This window comes from Podarcis vaucheri (genome assembly GCF_965113315.1).
Source record: "Podarcis vaucheri genome assembly, chromosome: 2".
Lineage (NCBI taxonomy): Eukaryota > Metazoa > Chordata > Lepidosauria > Squamata > Lacertidae > Podarcis > Podarcis vaucheri.
In genome coordinates this window covers 32,791,557-32,811,497 of record NC_138760.1, presented here as the reverse complement: position 1 = coordinate 32,811,497, position 19,941 = coordinate 32,791,557, and positions in this window count along the sequence as shown.

The window sequence follows — 19,941 nt, the reverse complement described above, 5'->3', positions numbered from 1 at the left end:
GAGGACCTCATAGACCTCCTATGGGGGCAAAGCAGGAAGTTTTAGTCTGATTCTGTAGCTAAGGCCCGGAGAGGCTGTCCTCAGCCCATGGCAGAGGACTCCACCGCTGTAAAGAGAAATGCACCAAAGCACCTTGTCTGTGAGCTGAAGTCTTGAGCATCGTGTCCACATGGAGAAGTATGTGGGTATTTAATTGCATTCCGGCTGGGTGCAAGGTTAGTCATCTGGGGCAAGGAAGGTGACGTGCCTGGGTATTGTCCTAGTCATGCCTACCTTCATATGGAAAAGGTCAATGTACCCGTTTTGCCTGCCTTTCTTTGGAAAGGTGCCCTGTTAGCTTAGGGCAAGGGGTGATTTCAAATACCTTTCTGATGTTCTTCATCATGAAGGACATCTGCTTTGTTTCCTCTCCTCCACCCCTTCCCCCCCTTTTAAAAAAGTTTTTCTGAGTTTCTGAAGACTCGCAAGCTTTTCTATGCCTCTGGGTAGTTAGGTCCGTAGTTGTAGGCTGCTTTTAGATTCGGGATGGTTCACACACTCTTACCAGGCTTAAAGGTAAAGGTAAAGGGACCCCTGACTATTAGGTCCAGTCGTGACCGACTCTGGGGTTGTGGCGCTCATCTCGCTTTATTGGCCAAGGGAGCCGGCGTACAGCTTCCAGGTCATGTGGCCAGCAGGACTAAGCCACTTCTGGCGAACCAGAGCAGCGCACGGAAACGCTGTTTACCTTCCCGCTGGAGCGGGGATTCGAACCGCCGACTTTCTGATCGGCAAGACCTAGGCTCTGTGGTTTAACCCACAGCACCACCCGCACTTAATTCAGTTTAAATTGCACCAAATTGATGCTGGGCTGGGGGCAGGCAGGTTCCTTAAGCGGCTTTCAGTTTTCCCACCTGGTTTTCTTCTTTAATTTAGATGTGCCCTAAATTAAACTTGAAATGCTTACCAGAGTAAAGAAACGAGCATGGACCTGACTCCTGGAGCCACACAGATATCAGGGACATCCAGGCATTCTAAGTCACCTGCTCTGGTTATCAATCTTTATTTTAGCTTTACAGAAGAGAACCTGAGAAGATATGTTGATGCAGGGACTTTACAAGGGCTCAAAAAGTACCGTAGTTGGGTGGCATGGGGTGGGGTATAGAAACTAGAAAATTTTGAAACCTTCTATAGATTATTTATAGCATTTGGCTTTAAAGTGCTCTTTTGCTTTTTGTGTTTCTAGTCTTCTTCTATAAAGATGCAGGGCAAAATTCCAACGTTGTGTTCCTCTAATCATTCGATCTGCACCCCCTGTATGCTGTTCTGGGGGTTCCTCCACCGCCAAACCAATTTTGGAGCTGCAGGAGGAGAAGAGGGAGAAAGCCCTGTTGCTCAAGCAGAAGTCCTTGTGCAGTTCTTCTGCCGATGGGGCCAGTTTGGTGAATCCAGCCTGCAGGTGTTTCAAGTGTTGTCTTTGGACCAAGGCCTGGGTTCAAATCCTCGGCTGCAAAGCTCAGAGATGACAATGGGGCAATCATTGCCAGCCTAACTTCTGATCCGACTGAGAATGGACAGCTCCACTGCTTTGCAAGTCAGAAAGCACCTCTGAATGTTTGTATGTCTTTCTCACAATCATGGCTAGAAACTTGCTTTTTAATTAAAAATCAAAAATTAAGAGTTTTAATCAATAATCAATATTATGAATCAGATGTCCTCTTGGGCCGCGCATGTGTCTGGAATACACGTAGACTTGATTAAAAGATGGTTTACCCTGTGATTGGTTTTAAATGGCTTCCCTAATTTAGCTGACGTGTAGATTAATTTTTTAAGGTCAGTTTCCATGCTGGACAAAGGTCATTGTTAGTAAAGGGCATAAATTTAAATACTTTAACATGAGCAAATGCATCTTCTCCTTTCCATTAAAAAAATAAGTGCCAACAACCACAAGAATGCAAGGAACTAGGGTTGCCGGGAAACTTCTACTTTTAAATTGATTGAGGACGTGGATTGGAGTTTAGGGCGTATTTTAGGCCTCTGTTTGAAATTCCCAGATAACTGAAATGGGATCTCTGCCCCATAAGCCTGAAAGGACGGAAGTCATTCCAGAGGGCCTGAGACCTTTTCCATGCTCTGTGCCTTCATTTCTACTATGCTGCTCCTGGTGTAATCATGCCTTTCTGGCCCCTGGATGAGATGCAGGGGCATAAAAGCCACCATGCACAATTCCAGCAAGAATCGGGTCCTCCCTGCTCCCCTCGCTCCTGCCCACCTAAGGTATTCTCTCTGTACTAGTTTTGGAATGATGAGGGTGGCAGGAACTAGCTGGCTATATCTGCGACCGTGTCAGCAGCATGGAAGCCCAATGTGGGTCTTTTTTTTAATTTTAATTTTATTTAACATAATTGTTACGAAATATAAGCAAAACACTGCAAATACATACACACATATACACTTCAAATAAGCATATATACATGAAAAAAGAACAAAAGAGAGAAAAAAGAAAAGTAAAAAGAAGAAAAAATAAAGAGAAAAGAAGAAGAAAAGTTGGAAGAATTTCTTCCAAATTTATTCTACAAATATCTTAATATGAAAATAATAATAAAATTTCATTGATTGACTTCCACCGCTTACACTGCACTTCCTATATACATTTTAAGCAAGATTGTATCTGTTATTCTGTATTTTTCCCATACAATCACACACAAATATTCTAATCAATAAGTTTTCTAAATCTTTCATAAATCTATTCTAAACACAACCAATACTTTAATCCTTGTCTAAATAAATAATCATTTAGACATTTCCATTGTTTCTGGATTATTATTTTTTTGTTTTTGTCTTATCAAATCAGTCAACTTTGCTAATTCCAAGTATTCGCACAATTTATTCAACCATTCTTCTTTGGTTGGAACATAATTTCCTTTCCAATTACCCAATGTGGGTCTTGAATGGGGGAACCTAAGAAATGGTAGATGTGAATCTAGCCATTGGCGTATCAGCTAGTTCCGGCCAAAAGAGAACTTTAGGGAGACCAACCACACCAGCCAAGAAAACCTTCCTGTACCAGGGGAGGGGAACCAGTGGTCCTCCAGATCTTGCTCAACTACAACTCCCATCAGCATGACCATTGTCCATGCTTGCTGGAGCTGATGGGAGTTGAAGTCTAACAACGTCTGGCAGGTTACAGTTTCCCTCTCCTTTGCTGTAACATTTAATCTAGGAACTTAAGTGGTTGTCTTTTTTTGGATTCCTGTTGACATTCTAGGTGCACCAGGTGGCTGCAACAGAAAGGGTGTACTTGGTGGTGACACTCAACTGTGGACCACCCTCCCTGAGGATCTTGCCAGTCACTTACCTTGATACCATTTTGGTTCAAGGGAAATACCTTTTACCCCCCTCCCTTCCAGAGGCTTTATAATCCTTTCTACATTGCTTTTGTGCTGCTCATTTGTTTGTAATTCTACTGACTGTTCATTTATCCTGTGGTGTCTTGTTCTTCTTTTAATGTTTGTGTTTTCATTTCCTTTACTGTAAATTTTAACTTTTCATTAGGCATCCTGCTGGCTCTGGAAATCTGGTGAAGGTCAGGGTATAAACTTATCAACCAACCAAATAATAGAATACCTTTATTCCACCCATAGCAAGTTGGAAAAGTAAATTCCTTCCTTCCTTCCTTCCTTCCTTCCTTCCTTCCTTCCTTCCTTCCTTCCTTCCTTCCTTCTTTCCTTCCTTCCTTCCTGACAATTTGACTTTATTAACAGTATTTTTTTGTTTCAATATTTCAATATTTGTAAACAACAACATGTAACTAAGTGAGCCTTTCTTAGAAAGGTGTCTTGGAACTAAGTTTAAGGAAAGAAATTGAGAACTGCTGGCAGGCAACAGAAGCCGGGCAGATGGGAAAAGGTGTGTGCAGTTGTGAAAAGGATGCCCAAGCAAGGCTGGGGGAAAACCCTCTCAAGGATTCAGAGGAAGAAGAAGCGATGATGTGCCTTCATGGTGGCGCCAGCACTGGCCACTAAAGCGGGAGAACATGGCCAGGCCCCTCCCCTCCCACCATTATTTCAGAATCTGAATTGCGGAAGTAGAACACGCATGCTTCGCACTAAGTTTACACAATTAAATGTGCCCAATTTGCATGGTGCATTCCGGTTACAGAATTTGCATTTTGTGGTTGTATTTGATTTATGTGTGTGTGATAGCAAAAGCACACAGTCCTGTGGTAACAACTGAGCTGATCTCTAGGCAATGATACGTAGGTATAAACCTGTTTGTGCATTAACGTGAAACCCTTGTTTTTTCACTGAGCTGAAGCCCTGCAGGTATAGCAGGTTGAAACTGTCATCAAACTGTATAGAAACCCATCCTGCATGTATAGTTTTTAGGCTGAGAAAGATGAAACCCAAGGAATTTAAGCAATGGTATTTTGGCACACAGACCTTATACAACCCCCTCCCAATTTTTGATAGAAGCTTAATAATAATAATAATAATAATAATAATAATAATAATAATAATAATAATATTTATACCCCAACCATCTGGCTGGATTTCCCCAGGCACTCTGGGCGGCCTACAGCATATCTAAAAATATCAAGCATTAAAATCCTCCTGATACAGGGCTGCCTTCAGATGTCTTCTAAAAGTTCTTTATCTCCTTGACATGTGAAGGGCGTTCCACAGGGACAACGCCACTACCTAGAAGGTCTTCTGCCTGGTTCCCTGTAACTTCACTTCTCTCAGTGAAGAAACCAGCAGAAGGCCCTCGGAACTGGACCTAAGCGATGGAGCTGGAGACGCTCCTTCAGGTATACTGGGCGGTGGCCATTTAGGGCTTTAATGATCATCACCAACACTTTGAATTGTGCTCGGAAACGTACTGGGAGCCAGTGAAGATACTTTAGGCCTGGTGTTATATGGTCCCAGCAGCCACTCCTGGTCATCAGTCTAGCTGTCACATTTTGGATTAGCTGTAGTTTCCAAGTCAGCCCCACGTAGGGCACATTACATTAGTCCAAGCGGGAGAAAACCAAGGTATGCACCACTTTGGTGAGACAGTCTGTGGACAGGTAGGGTCTCATCCTGCGTACCAGATCTATTGCAAACTTTTGATCTTTTGGCTGCATATATTATTCCCACCACCACCACCCCATACATTCACATCACTGGAAATTTGCTATCTGGCAAGGAATTTGATTTCCAGAAGTACATTAGAATTCACGGAAGAGTAATTGTTAGAGGCAAGGTTACTACGCCCTGCAAAGCACTCCATCACCATCACTGTCCAATGCTGAACCTAGTCTTCCCACATCCATCTCATTCCAGTCTGGGTCTCCTTTAGTATCCAGCCTCGTCAGAATACTGGAATTCTGCAAAAAACAGAGCACTGCAAGCAGACAGAACTTCCGCTTGGAGGCTTTAGGCAAGCCACACTCCTACTGCTTCAGTTCCCCCATCTGTAAAACTAGGAAAAATAAAGACCTACTTCAAAGGGTATTTTGAGGAGAAATGATAAGAAAGATTGAAATGCCCTTGATGCGCTGCAGGACTTACTGCTGGGTAAGCAAGCCTAGGAGTGTGCTATAAAATTGGCTGCGATCCTGAAGAAAGGCTATACGCCCTAACAGACTAAGGTGGCAGTAAAAATGCCACTGCCTAAACCCTGTTAGCTTGAGCAAGCCAAGACTGAAGGTGTGCAAGCAGATTTTGAACACACATTCTGCCACTGACACAAACAGTAGGGAAAATGTCCAGTTAGTTTGCTTTTAGTTCAGCTGCTTAGAGCATGGTGGTGATAATGCCAAGGTTGCAGGTTTGATCCCCGTATGGGACAGCTGACTATCCCTGCATTGCGGGCTTGGGGGTTGGACTAGTTGATCCTCAGGGTCCCTTCCGACTCTACAATTCTACGATGCACTCTTTTCATGGTAATGAGGGGGCAGCGGCTTCTGGTCTGGCAGATCCAACACCCTCATCCACCCCACCCCAACATGCCCCAGGAGCACACCCTGTTTCTGGACATGCTCCCCCCCTTGGAGCAGCGGTTCTCAACCTGTGGCTCCCCAGATGTTGTTGGACTACAACTCCCATCATCCCTGACCACGGGTCATGCTGGCTAGGAATGATGGGAGTTGCAGTCCAACAACATCTGGGGACCCTCAGGCTGAGAAACTCCGCCTTGGAGCATCTTCAGCTACAGAGTGACATCAGTGGGGCTTTCAGGTGCCACAATAGGGAGACTTCTGCCCATGGGCTCCCATTCTGCCCTTGATCTTGCTCTCACCTGGAGAGAGGGTCTGCAGCCATCCCACAGCCTCTCAGTTGCCTGCCCGGTTGATTGCAGGATTGCTTCCTTAAGCAGCGCATTTACTTCAAAGCATGCTGCATGCGAACATCAAAGGGGCTGGCTTCCATGTTTATCTGTCTTGCACAGGGTTCCTAAAATATTAGGGGAAATATTCATAGAGTTAGCAGTGACAATGGCTGCACTCCTGCACAATCAGCCTGACTGCAACATTTGCATTTGCATTTTTTTTTACAAAATCATACATTTTTCATTTCCGTGTGATCATCACCAGCCCTTTCAGCATTGTTTGTGACAATAAGATGATCCTCCTCACAATATCTAAGCAGGGAAGCCCTCACCTCCATTTCGCAGATGGAAAGTTGGAGGCTGGAGCAATTTGCCCCTAGCAACAAAGTGGGGAGGAGTAATTTGTCCTTCTCGCAAATTTATCGCAAACTCCTGGTCTATCTCTGTGCTCTGTGCTGTCCTGCTGACGCTTGTGCATAGATTTTGGCAGCGCCTGTGATTTTTTGCTTTGGAACAAGGGCTGTGGCCCTGAGTGGGGAGAAGAAAAAGAACCAACTTAACTCCTATTAGCCACTGCCATTGTATCAGATGTGTTAATAATCGGGTTTGCTAATGCAATTGCTACCACGATGCGAAAATCCGACTGGAAAATGTATTAGAGCAATTATCCCTCTTACTACCTCAGCCTGGTGTAGCATTAATATTCAATTTTGATGTGGAAGTCCTATTATGTTAATGACTTTTGTGACAAAAGTCATTAATGTAAGACTCCCTCTCTCTCTCTCTCTCTTTTTAACGGCACGGCATTAGCTGGGTTGAATACCAACGTGACATCGGGTAAGTCTAACAAGATAAAACAGAAACTTGCCATCGCTGCACTGTGCAGTTCCTTAACATATTCCTAGTGTGTTAGCGAGAGCTGCCATTACCTCGCTACAATGGGGAATGATATACACTACAAAGTCAATAATTCGACAAGACCGAGCCTTGTCTAGCGAGAGCTCTAGTTCCTCAAAACCACAGCCTGTTATCAGAATCTCAAATAAAAGCCTATGGCAAAGGCAGTTTGTTGCAGCTCTATGATTATAGAAATAGCCCGTCCAGAAGTACCAAAGGGCTGTTTTTAATTCAATGTCCCTTGGAGCAAAGCTTCCAAACTGTCCCTCATCACAACGTGCATCACTCAGTGCTTTTTTTGGTTTGTTTTTTTAAAGTCAAATTTCTGAACGTCCTGCGTTAAGTGTGGTGTGTGGTGCCCTAAATTGCAGGTGTACAAAAAGCTGAATCAGGAAAGGAAGCCATTGATGGGAAGCTTCTGTAGATTTGCTCTGAACCACACGGCATTGCATAGACACATCAGCAGTGCCTTGCATGGAACAATGCACAGCAGGCATCGAATCCCAGAAACGGAGTTTGGCCCTCTCCTGGGCGGAAAGCTCACACTTATTTAGAAAAATCCGAGCAGGATAAGGATGCAATGAATGAGAGGGATTTTCATGGGATTTAAACAATGGCTGTTTAAGCGTGGTGTGGTCCTCCTTAGTGAGACGAGGACAGTTGGGAGCTCCTCTCTTGATTTCTCCGAGTCTTTAGGTAGTGGAAGTGCTAGTGAGGAGCACAGCTTCTTGGAGAACTGTTGTTGGTTATGTTAACCTTTTGGCTTCCTTAAGTCCAGGCTGAAATTAAAAGCAACTGATGCAACCTCAAGAGTAGAAAAAGACTTTGTCTGAACTCTGGGAAAAATCACAGTCACCGAGAGCCTAAGGGTGCCTCTCTGTTAGAAGGTAAACGTAAAGGGACCCCTGACCATTAGGTCCAGTCGTGACTGACTCTGGGGTTGCGGCTCTCATCTCACTTTATTGGCCTAAGGAGCCGGCATACAGCTTCTGGGTGATGTGGCCAGCATGACTAAGCCGCTTCTGGTGAACCAGAGCAGTGCACGGAAACACCGCTTACCTTCCCGCCGGAGCGGTACCTATTTATCTACTTGCACTTTGACGTGCTTTCAAACTACTAGGTTGGCAGGAGCAGGGACCGAGCAACAGGAGCTCACCCCGTCGCAGGGATTCAAACCGCTGACCTTCTGATCGGCAAGTCCTAAGCTCTGTGGTTTAACCCACAGCGCCACAGTGAAGCTATTTGCCTCAGGTCATGGACTGGCTTGAATATCTAGGAATATAGGGAACTGTGTTATTGCCACTAGTCCACCAGGTCCACTACTGTCTCCATTGAGCTCTCCAGGATTCCAAAGAGAAATCTTTCTCAGCTCTACTTGAAGACAGCAGGAATTGAACCTGGAACTTTCTGTATGCAGAGCATGTGCCCTGCTTCTGAGTGATGGCCCCTCCCCTTGAGGCTGGCAGAAGACTTTGAGTGATAAATGGCATCTCCTGCTCTCATACTAATTACATTTTCTCCCTCCTGCTCAAGTTTTTGAGTTCTGGGTGCCCAAATAGGTTGGGTTAAGGAAGGAGGGCGAGAAAACAGATTCTTGCTGCTGCTTGAACTCAAAGTTTACTTGTTAGTTCTTTAAGAAAAAAGTAAGAAATACTTTGTAAGAAATTAAGACATGAAATTTTGAAGGAATAACATGAACAAATGTTGCAAATTCTGGACATTTGTCTACAATCAAGCTTGATGCAAATTTCATTTTGGTTGACTTCATGTGTCTGTTTTGTGGAGGTCAACTTCAATTGGTTGCCCAGGAGTCGAGTGGCCGTGTAAACAACAGGATAGAATTTTTATACCTTTAGCCATGGTGTTAGAGACAGGATTTCTGCAGGAGGAACCAAAGTCTGCAAGCTACACCTGCTGAAATTCTGTCTCCTAAGAAAACTATTTAGAGGTACAGGAAGCCTCATCTTTCTTGTGCATCCAGCCACTCCTAGACGACAGGCTGAGGTGACATTTTCAGGTGGTAGATTTACACGACAGGTGCCTTCTCACCCACAGAGCACAATCTACACACAAGCCTAACTGTGCAAGCCTTACAGAACTTGTGCAAGGCTGGTTAAAGGAGACCCTGTTGATGAACTGAAGCCCATGTTAACCAATAGGAGTGAGTGTATCAACTGGAAGTTGTATCCAAGGCCCTAAAATGCCTCAGAACGTTGGTTGGATAGTAGATGGATAGTTAGAGCAAGATGCCGATAATGCCAAGGTTCAAGGTTCGATCCCCATAAGGGACAGCTGCATAGTCCTGCAATGAAGGGGGTTGGACTAGATGATTCTCAGGGTCCCTTCCAACTCTTATGCGTCTAAGGATGGGCACTGGCCTTAAAGCAACTCCATCTGGGCTGATATCTGCTAACTGCCCCATATATCTAGATTCAGGTAGGTAGCCATGTTGGTCTGATGCAGTCGAAATAATAATAAAATAAACTGTCCAGTAGCACCTCAGAGACCAACTAAGTTTGTTCTGGGTGGGGTTTTTCTCAGGAGGGTAGTAGGAGATGGGTGATTGACTCAATGTTGATGAATTACAACTTATTACCAAAATGAAAACTATGGAGAGACCTGGTCTGAATAGAGATACTGGATTTTTGTCTCATTACACATGCTAAAGCTATTTTTGGTCATCTGCATACTATCTGTTGCCTTTTTCTGTAGGACTAATTGCAGTTGTCTGAACAACTAAACAACAACAATTGCAGTCGTCAACAGGTTTACCATACCCATTGAGTCAATCACCCATCTACTACTACCCTCCTGAGAAAAACCCCACACACCCTCCCACTATATATAAGGGTCTGGTGACTTCTGTTTCAGTGAATCTGAAGAAGTGTGCATGCACACGAAAGCTTATACCCAGAACAAACTTAGTCTATAAGGTGCTACTGGACAATTTTTTTTTATTCTTTCAACTGCCCCATATATCATCATCATTATTATCTTTAATCTTTACCCCATCCTACCATAACACATGGCATGCCAACCTTTCCGAACCTGGTGGCCTCCAGAAGTTTTAGCCTCCAACTTCCATCATCCCCTGCCAGCACAGACAATGGCCAGGGGGATTATGGGAGTTGTAGTCCAAAACATCCACTTGGTTCAAGAAGGCTGGTCTACAGGGTAAGTGGTAAAGGAAGGAGGAAGAACACAAAAGCTTTCATTGTTCTAGTTCAGGGGTCAGCAACCCGCGGATCCGGAGCCGCATGTGGCTCTTTTACACCTTTGCTGCGGCTCCGGGGCGGATACTAGTGAGGGGAGGAGGCGCATTGTGTGCCCCAACACTCCCCACTGTTTTAAATGTCGCAATGGTTTTGCGGCTCCCAGTTTTTTCTTCTTCGGTCCAAGTGGCTCTTTTTGTCTTAAAGCTTGCAGACCCCTATTCTAGTTACAGGTAGGTAACTGTGTTGGTCTGCCGTAGTAAAAAATATATTTAAAAAATCCTTCCAGTAGCACCTTAGAGACCGACTAAGTTTGTCATTGGTATGAGCTTTCGTGTGCATGCACACAAAAGGCTCATACTAATGACAAACTTAAGAGTGTGCATGCACACGAAAGTTCATACCAGTGACAAACTTAGAGTGTGCATGCACATGAAAGCTCATACCAATGACAAACCTAGTTGGTCTCTAAGGTGTGACTGGAAAGAAGATTTCATGTTGGAGTAGCACTAAACTTTAAGGTCCTGGTTCAATTTGGAAATGCAATAGAATGGGGAAAGAAATGAATTTGATGCCTTCCCCAACCCCACCCCTACGCTCTCTGGCTCTGCTTGCAGTCTGTCTCAGTGTGCATTTCCAACAGACATTTTAAAGGTCAGTGTCACCCATGCAGGTCTGGGAAAGTTGCAAGCGGCGTGGCAGAGCGGAGATAATGTCCCCAATTCATTATTCTGACTCAGGCCCTTTTCATTTCTGCACCGAGCCGCCTCCCTATCTTTCCCCCTCTGCATAAGTGCTTTCCCCCTCCCTCCCCACCCGCCGCCACAGTCCTCCTGCTTCTTTTTTCTCCTCCAAGAAACAAAACAGATACATAAGGTTGGTAAGATGAAGTGTCCTCTGCTAATGTCTGCCTGTGATTCAGCCCAAAGGGCTTGGCAAAGAGACTGTGCTGAAGACATTCAGAAGCAAAAGAACACAAATGAGTTTTAAGAGACGTTTTGATTTATTTCTGGAGCGGAGGCAAATGGCGAGCTGGGGATGGGGAACTTAAGACACCTGGTGTGAGGCTGAACTGGGGGCACTTTAAAGGACCAGGATACGCAGGCGGCAGCGTTTTCCTGTCTTAGAAATGTGTTTTCTTCGAGATGGAAAAAGGAGTGGTGGCGGCAGCAGCAGCAGCAGCAGTGACAACAACAACAACCCATGAGCCTCCCATGACCTATTTGGGCTGCTGTCCTTGTCCCTTTGTTTGCTTGTCTGGATTTTCACAAATCATCCCAATATATCCACCCAGATGGGCCAATCAGTTTTCTGCAGAGCACTCCCTGCTTTTAGCTGCCGCTGCTGCTAGGATTTCCATCCGCGCCGGCTACAGAAAAGGTCAGCCAGCAAGTAGGCAAGAGGAGTCCTGAAGTAGAGGAGAAAACATGTCATTGCCATGTAGGCTGTCTTCTGACAGGCTACACAAAGCCAATTGTCAGATCCCATTGCCACTGGGGAGCTCTGTCCTGGTGGAGGTGCCAAAGGGGGAAGGCCAAGCGGAGGGCTCCCCCTCCCTCACGGTCCAGCCATCATGTGACGATTCCCTGGGAAAACCTATTTTTCTGGCCGACGCATTGGTCCTACACACTAAGGGGCTATTGTTATTTACTGTTTATTGGGGCCTCCGGGACAATCAGGGCAGAGGGGCGGTGTCAGGGTGACCATTTGGCCCAGGGGCTTCGAGCTCAAAGGAGGCCTCAGATTTAGACACTTGTTAAAAAAAAATTATAAGTTTCGCAGCTTGTTTATATGCATACTGGACCCAAATGTGACGCACTCTCAGATAGGAAAGGCTTTGTTAAGTATCCCCTCAAAAAAGTTACATCCCTCTTTTTTTTGGCACCTAATTCTGTTTTTTTTTTTGGGTGTTGTCATTTTTATTATAGCTAGGGGTCTTAAAAGCTGGGATGGCCAGGCTTCTCTGAACCCCTGAGATAATCTATGGGTTTCTACTTTCTATGCTATGGGTTAGGTGTGCATTGTGAAAGGGACGTCCCCCCTCTACTTTTAAGAAAAGGGAGCGACGGTCTTGCCTTGTATGGCTAACATTGCTTTCTTTTTTTATTTTCTTTTTGGTGAGGCCTCAAAAACTTGCCGCCACCTCTGCTCTTGAAATTCACAGCTTGTGTGCAATTTAATATTGGATGAGCCTTTGAACTTTGCTGAGAATCTTGGCTCTCTGTTTAAAATCCCCCCCCCCTTTAGATCCTGAAGGTTTTGGAGGGCAGGCTGTCAAAGCCCAACCAGATCGCTTGCTAGGCCATTCATTTTTATCGAAAAATATATAACCCTTGATTGCAATAAAATCTCGCAGAATTTACAAGAAATATTAATATTGTCCATGAAAGGCAGTTAGAAAACATTTGAAGGTGACTAAAACCAACAGTAAGGACAATAAAACACATCAAGATCTGTATGTCTGGATAGGCTTAAAACGAAACTGTTTTAAACGGGTGCCAAAAAGAGAACAGCAAAGGTGCCTGGCTGAAATTATTAGGGAGTTCCAACGTGTGGGTACTGCTGCATTAAAATAGATGTCTCTTACACTGCAGAGTATTATGTGGCACCTGTAACAGTGGCAGTTCCACAAATCGATGTGGTTGAAGTGGACATCTATGGAGTAGGGAGATCTCACAAGTGGTCTCAAGCTGTGAAGGGCTTTACTGTGTTTGAGCCCCACACTGGGCAAAAGAGTCCTTCATTGCAGGTGGTTGGATTTAATGATCCTTGGGGTCTCCTCACAACCCTATGATTCTAGAACCTGCATACCAGCAGTAAGTAGCTTCTACTTCTCTTCTTCTTTGGCAATCACTCATAACCGAGTAAGGTCGTCTTCCATAAACACGGTTTTAAAAGTGAGTCCGTAAGTGACTGTGGAGGCTAATTCTGGATCCACACATCCTTCCACAGTGGGGCCATTGGTTTCTGGGCGTGAGTTGATCGCGGTGTGGATTTGCCAGGCGTGCCTTCCTCTTAGCGCGTTTCTCCCTTTCACCCTGCGTTCAAAGGTCTTCAAAACCCATGACACCTTTGGTAAAGGCTGTTCTCCAATTGGAGCACTCACAGGCCAGTGTTTCCCAGTTGTCTGTGTTTATACTACATTTTTTGAGATTTGCCTTGAGAGAGTCTTTAAACCTCTTCTGTTGACCACCAGCATTACGCTTTCCATTTTTAAGTTCGGAACAGAGTAGTTGCTTTGGAAGACGATAATCAGCCATCCTCACAACATGACCAGTCCAACAAAGTTGATGTTGAAGAATCATTGCTTCAACACTGGTGATATTTGCTTCTTCCAGTACAATGGTATTAGTTCACCTGTCTTCCCAAGTGATGTGTAAGTAGCACCTTGAATCTGGCATAGTAACAAATGGGCAAGCAGTGCAGATCTCTAAGCAGAGGTATCATATGCTGAAAGCGTCATGAACCCCATGGAGGGGATTGGTTGGGTGAGGAGAAAGAGTGGGAGGAACTCAGGGAGCTGGAGGAGGGCTCTGATCCAGGGAAAGGCCAGGGTTGCCATACGTCTGGTTCTTCCTGGGTACATCTTCTTTCTCAGCCTTAAATTTGTGTCCAGGTGGGAATTTTGAAATTTGGCAAAATGTCCAGGGTTTTTTGTTTTGTTTCCACAGATAAAACCTTCAGATATATTTGTATGTATACAAATACTGATATATTTGTGTTTTTCACTGTATTATGTTTTGCATTTCAAGAATTTAAAAAAGCCTTTTAAAAAGGATTATGTTAGTTGTTGTTTTTTAAATGACTTTTGTATTTTCAAAAAGTTTGAAGATCACAAACTGGGGGGGGGGGGGAGTCTCCATGTTGACAGGTTTGGAGATTTACATTTTGCTTGTATTGGATTTCCTTTGGCCCAAGGCAGAAACTTTCTGACTCCTGAGGATCTGTTTCAGAATATTGGCACTTGACATACATCCCAGAATAGTCACGCTCCCTGATCACTGCTGATGTGGGTTGGTGTCATTCCTCTTTTCATATCCTCTAACACCGTACATATTCACCAAGGGCAAGCCCTATCTTCCGTAACCTATGAGGAAGGACATGTCTCAGCTTTGCTCCAAGCTTACTGCATGTGTTTGAAGCTATCTTTCTGTATTTTCTCCCCAAGAGTATTTTGCCTGTGTTCTCCTCGCTGCTGCTTGGATAAATGCATGAATCTGACCTTTTAATCTGTAAGTAAAGCATTTTAACTTACAGTACTTAGCAGTGTGTGGTCTGTTCATTGCAAGAGGAGTAAAAATAGGCAAGCGCTGTATACAACTTAATGGGATAAAATGATCTAACAACCTATATTACTTACCTTGTGAGTTTAAACTCTGCAACTGGGTGATTCCCCCTGCTGGAGAGTGCGTTTAGCCCCACATTTTGAATCCAGCCAATCCTGCCAGTTCTTTTGGCATTTACCTCACAAAAGTGGGTCACAGAGATTCATATTTTTCTCCCACAATATAAACATGGCATAGGCTGAGATATGCATATGGATTGGTTGATGCAATAATTATGGCTATTTCTGCACTAGAAATTGGAACCAGGCCATAACAGCACCCAACCAATAGAACTTGAGAACTGTAGTTGAATGTGAAAACACTACTGTATAGGGATCCCAAGAAAAATTCTCAGCATCTTCACAACACCACAGTCCCCAAGACATAGCCCTGGCCCCTCAATCAGTTTCATGTTGTTTTAAATTTGTACTGTAGGTAGATGTGACCACAGTTAAGCCAAGTAATGCTTATCTACCAACATTCCCCTGCAAACAATTGGAGATAAAGTAAAAGTAATCAAGGGGTGGGGTGGGGAATTAGCCCTTCCCTGTTTCCTGAGAAGCTCACTTTGAAATCAGAATGTCGTTGTTGTTTTTTAATGATGGTTAACTCCTTGAGGCAGGGATGGCTTCCCATTGCTTTGTATCACATGCTCCCATTCACATCTGCCTTTGACGGGGCTTGTAAAACCATGTTTTGTAAAGGAACACAGCTGCATCATTGTATTTGGTTGCATGAGGATAAAGGACAAACACATCACAAGGCGTGGGACAGATTCGACATCCTTATCGCTTAGTAAGTCTCAGGAAATTACACCGCCTGATCACAAGGAATATATTTTCAGCCAAGATTGTCTTAGAACAGACTGACTCATCAACCGTATATGGCATCTGCCAAGGGTGCCCAGACCAGGATGCAAGAGGATGGGGACGCAGGGAGGAGCCCTTGCACCTTTCATAGTTGCATAGACAGGAAGTAGTTAGGAGAGGAAACTTGTACAGGGATGAGAAAGGCCGAACACACCGACATTCCCTTGTCTCTACACACCTATTCAAAGTAGAGGAGCTTAGTCCACCTCTGGTCATTCAACAGCTTTTGCCCTGGGTTTTGGCCCCATGGGTGTTGAATCAATCAGGAGGGAGAGGAAGGGCAAGGACTTCACACAGGTTTGGGCAAGGAAGAGGGAAGAATATGTGGACATGGAATCACCTAAGTGTAGAGTTAGAAGGGACCACGAGGGACCACTGAGTCAGACTAACAGCCCATCCAGTTGAGTCCCAACTACATTGGTGGGCGGTGATTTCCCAGGGTTCGAGATGGGCGTTGTCCAGGCTTATGTGAAGATGTCAGGGATTAGACCTGTATGCAAAGCAGATACAGTGGAGCCCCGCAAAACGAATGCCTCGCAAGACGGAAAACTCACTAGACGAAAGGGTTTTCCGTTTTTTGAGCTGCTTCGCAAGACGAATTTCCCTATGGGCTTGCTTTGCAAGACGAAAAACGAAAACGTCTTGCAGGTTTGTTTCCTTTTTCTTAACACCGTTAATACAGTTGCGACTTGACTTCAAGGAGCAACTCATAGAACACGGCATGGTAGCCTTTTTTGAGGTTTTTGAAGACTTTGGTGATTTTTAAAGCTTTTCCAAAACTTCTTTTAAACGTTTAAAACTTTTTTTGGGGGGGTTGGATTTTGGGTTGGGGTGTTTGGAATTCAAGGACTTGGTGTTGGGGAGGGGTTTGCAAGAATCTGGAAGCTTGTGGTTTTTTTTCTGCATTTTTATGATTTTCTGTGACCATTGGGCCACTCTGCTGGTTTTTTTAAAAAAAATTCTGGATTTGAATTTCTGTGTGGTGGGCGGCTGGGGGAACAGTTGGGGAGGGGGTTCTTCAGCAAGAAGCAAAGAGTGGAAGAGGAACCTTCTTCAAGTTGTCCCCCAGAGTCTTAGAAAATGTACTGTACACTTTGTTGATTTTTAAATGTTTTTCTGTCATGTTTAGAAACTTAATTTATTGTTCCTTCAATTTTTGAAATGCTCTTTACAGTATGTGTGACTTTAAAGAGCACTTAATAAACTCTTGTTGTACCAGGTTTGGCTTTGTTTGGACTTTTTTTGACCATAGGAACGCATTAATTGAATTTCAATGCATTCCTATGGGATTTCGTGCTTCGCAAGACGAAAAATTCGCTAGACGAAAAAACTCGCAGAACGAATTAATTTCGTCTTGCGAGGCACCACTGTATTATGCGCCACTGAGTTGTGGCACATCCCAAATGGAGTTGGCGTCCAACGCGTAAGGAATCAGATTCACAGGGCAACCATGGCTGGAGGTTAACTCTACTCTGCTAATGCCCCTTCCCTCAGGGGTAAACGTTTTGGCGATTTTCACAGAAACTGAATAATAGAATTGTAGTGTTGGAAGAGTCATCTGGTCCAACTCCTTGGAGTGCAGGAGTCTCAGCTAAAGCATCCATGACAGATGGCCATCCAGCCTCTGCTTAGAAACCTCCAAGAAAGGTTTTGAATGGAGTGTATCAGGAATCACAACAATTCTGAGGTTCGGGCATTTCTAAAGACATGTAAGACCTGTTTGCGTTTAATTTTATTCAATTAATCTTATTACTTAACTTCTGCCACAACTTGTTTATGATTCTTATGGCATTTTACAGTATAGGTATTTTTAATTTTAAAAATTGTCTTCCTAGTATTTTAGCGGTTTCTGTTATGTATTCCATCAAGAGAACTCCTCTTATGGGGTAGCACAGAAGTAATTTAAGGGTAACTAAGTAAACAAAAAAAACACCTTGCCCTAAGCCAGATATGCATCTAACAAGCCAAAGCAGCGTTTTTAAAACATGAATGTTTGCATGGTACTAAATCATTGTGTTTTCTAAAGCCAATTCATCACAATTTTGCATGCCACATGGTACATCTATTCACACACACGGTTTTGATTTTTTTTTAAAAAAAACCCACATATAAACATTTCCTAAAGCGTCCTCAACAGGTATTTTCATGCTGCCTTCCTTGTCTGTTTTAAGAATTCTTTACATTTAGAAAGGGTGGCGGTGTGGTTTGAAGCTCTTTAGAACGTAAGAGCCCTGCTAGATCAGACCAAAGGTCCATTTGGTCCAGCATTCTGTCCCCACAGTGGTCAAGCAGATGCCTATGGGAAGTCCACAACCGGCACATGAGCACAACAGCACTCCCCACTTGTCATCCCCAACAACTGGTACTCGGGAGGCGTACTGCAACTGATATTAGAGGTAAGAGAGCCATCCTGGCTAGTGGAATTGATAGCCTTATCCTGCACTAATTATTCTAATCTCCCTTTAAGTAGCCATCACTGCATCTTCCATAGCTTAACTAGGCGCTGCGAGAAGAAGCACCTCCTTTGGTCTGTCTAGAACAGGGGTCTGCAACCTTTAAGACAAAAAGAGCCACTTGGACCCATTTCCAAAGAAAGAAAAACTGGGAGCCACAATCGGGTGGGAAGGTGACGTTGGGACGGTGTGTGACTAACGCACACACCACCCCCATGCGACGTCACAGCCAGTACAGCGCCCGCCACAGTGGGGAGTGTCGGGGCACACAATGCGCCTCCTCCCCTCGCTAGTATCCGCCCCGGAGCCGCGGCAAAGGTGTAAAAGAGCCACATGTGGCTCCGGAGCCGTGGGTTGCTGACCCCTGGTCTAGAAGCTCCTGGCACTCCTTCTCCTTGGATAGATGAGCCCTGGTTCTATTCCCCTGGAGAGAGGTAGAAAATCACCTCTCTAGCCATTTTCTCCACACCATCCTGTACCCTGATGTATCTTCCCATGCAAATGCCTCCCGTTGTTACTGTTTTATCTTCTCTCTCCCAGACAGGCTCAGAGGCCAGAAGAAATGATTGTGAGCATAAGAACGTTAACAGCCTGCGGGATCAGGCCATTGGTCCTTCCAGTCCAGCATCCTGTCTCACCTGTCAGGAGCTGGACTGAGGAAGAATAGTGGGGACCCTCCCCCTTCCCCTGAAGCTTCTAGAGAACAGGAGGACAGTATAGATTTAGAACAGTGGTTTGCAGAAGGGCATATTTCAGAGGCTGCAGAGGGCAGAAGTTGGGAAATATTGGAAGAGGAACAGCAGGAAGTAGAAGAAGAAACACCAGGGGAGAGACGGCTGACAGATTCAGTGTCCTTGGAAAGCATTCCTGACCAGCCCACACACACACACCCCCCGGACTAGGGTAGTAGAACAGAGAGCTCAGCAGCAGAAAGCTCAGATTACCCAACATAGGAATGACATCAAATAGGGGAGACGTGGGGGTAACGGGACTTTACTTGGAGCAATGCCATATTTAGGGAAGACTGCATTCCTTTGTCACTCTCTGTGAATTATTGAATAAATTGCATGGTAAGAATCGTTTCTCTGATTCTTGGCTGTGTCCATGGGAGGGACTTGATTCCCCGGAGGCTGACATCACCAGAGGCGCCGACTCGTGTCCCAAGACTGAGGGGGGCCCCGTCGTGTGCGTGTGACGTCATGCGCACATTGAGTGTGCAATGTTGCATCGTCGGGAACAAGCATGGAACCCAGCAGGTTGAGGCTTCAATGGCCAGTGGCTCCTCCTCTCTTGTGCTCAGGAGGAGGCCACTGAAGCCATGCCACGCTGCGCTCAGCTCCACGCTCGGCCTCCTCAGTGCTGAGGGGGCCTATCCCCCTCCCAACAGATATTGCGGGGGCTGAACACACCTTGGCCCCCATAGAATTGGCCTGCCTAGTTCTCACAGTGGCCAACCTGATGCTTACAGGAAACGAGGGGGCAGAGCATGAACTCCATGCAGTCATTTGCTCAACAGAATTGGTGAGCATAGGAAGGGCATTCATATAAACCAGCAGGCACATACTTGGGAAATTTGTCGGTCTTGTTTATGATGTCCACCTATATAAATAATAATAATAATAATAATAATAATAATAATAATTTATTATTTATACCCCGCCCATCTGGCTGGGTTTCCCCAGCCACTCTGGGCGGCTTCCAACAAAACACTAAAATACAATACAGTGGTGCCTCGCAAGACGAAATTAATTCGTTCCGCAAGTTTTTTCTTCTTGCGAGTTTTTCGTCTTGCGAAGCACGGTTTCCCATAGAAATGCATTGAAAATCAATTAACGCGTTCCTATGGAAACCGCTTGCCAGGCTGGCGGTGCGGAGAAGGGCTTTTCTCCCC